Raw genomic sequence first — 1,321 nt, 5'->3', positions numbered from 1 at the left:
CGCCATTGAGAGCTTCCATGGCCGGATCATGCTCGCGCTACCACCGAGGCTGCCGGAGCTGCTGCCACTCGCAGTTCAAGTCGAAGTATATTCGTTCATTTGAAATTTAAAACAAAACTGTTTGCCTCGTAAACTTCCGGAGATACAGAAAACTCGGCAGTTCGTCAATGTTTCTCGGCGAGATTGGACTTGATCTGGAATCATACAAGAGCTTGCTATGAATAGTTTGATCTAGGCGCAAACCTTAGTTAGCGGTGAAATTGCTCTGTCTCCATACCTCGAGATTTTTCTCGAACGAAGGTTCCAACGCGATTGTAGAAAAGCTTGCCCTGGGGTCAAGCTCGTACCTTGACACTGGACTCATTCTCGAGCTCCCATTCTCATCGTCGGTCGCACAGAGAGCTTAATCCGATGGAAGATAGGGGCGGCGGATTTGCGTCGGTCAGCCTCTTCGAGCATCGGATCGCTGAAAGAAAGATCACATTGACCATCTGGAGGTGCTGGATCACATAAAATCCTGGAGTATTCTTCTTGTTACGTTCGATCCAAGCCGATCAAACGTCTTGGGTGTAGAGGTTGTCTGGAAGACAATCCTAGCAGCCTGGCAGCATGACACCTGATCTCTCTGTCAAGAACTCCTATGGAAGTGCTTAAGCCTTGGTTCCCACAAACTCCTCGTGGCGATTCGGTTTAAGCGGGCATCATCCTCTATCAGCCTTCTCGCAATCTGGCTGCGGGATTGGCTTCAGTTCACTACGAGGCAATGTCCTCCGTTTTCTAGTGTCTTCGCGGTTACTTCCGCCTCCTCGTGGAACCCGAGAAGTTCTCCACCTCTGGGGTGAGTTATGGCGAGTGGTGCTCTTACGGAGAGGAGATTGGATTCTTTGCGATAAACAATAAGTTGCAACCACAAGAGGGATGGTTCCAAGATTGAGTCCATCACTTTAAGAAACAGATTCTTGTGGCTCCTTCCAAGCGGCGATCTCCGGGTCCACGGCGATGTTCTTGTGGACACTGGGAAAAGCATCACCGACGACATTATGTCGAAAGTTCCCGGGATCTTGTGGTGAGTACTATTGCATTTGTCCCCTGAGCTATTCTTCGTATGTGGATGCTAGCAATCCCGATGCAAACTAAATCACCCATCTCCCAGGTTATCTCACAGTTCTCAAAAGATGGTCTCTGTTGGATTATTATACACGGATGTTACGGACCGTATTTAAGGGATTGTAAGAGTTCGTGCCTGAGGAACTGCCAAGTGGAAGAGCAGAACTATATGATCTGAAAAAGAAATTGTGCTGCCATTGCTTTTGGAGCCACT

The sequence above is a fragment of the Selaginella moellendorffii genome, unplaced genomic scaffold, assembly GCF_000143415.4.
Source record: "Selaginella moellendorffii unplaced genomic scaffold, v1.0 SELMOscaffold_263, whole genome shotgun sequence".
Lineage (NCBI taxonomy): Eukaryota > Viridiplantae > Streptophyta > Lycopodiopsida > Selaginellales > Selaginellaceae > Selaginella > Selaginella moellendorffii.
The sequence above is the reverse complement of the archived record's forward strand: the minus strand, read 5'-3'. Positions refer to the sequence as shown.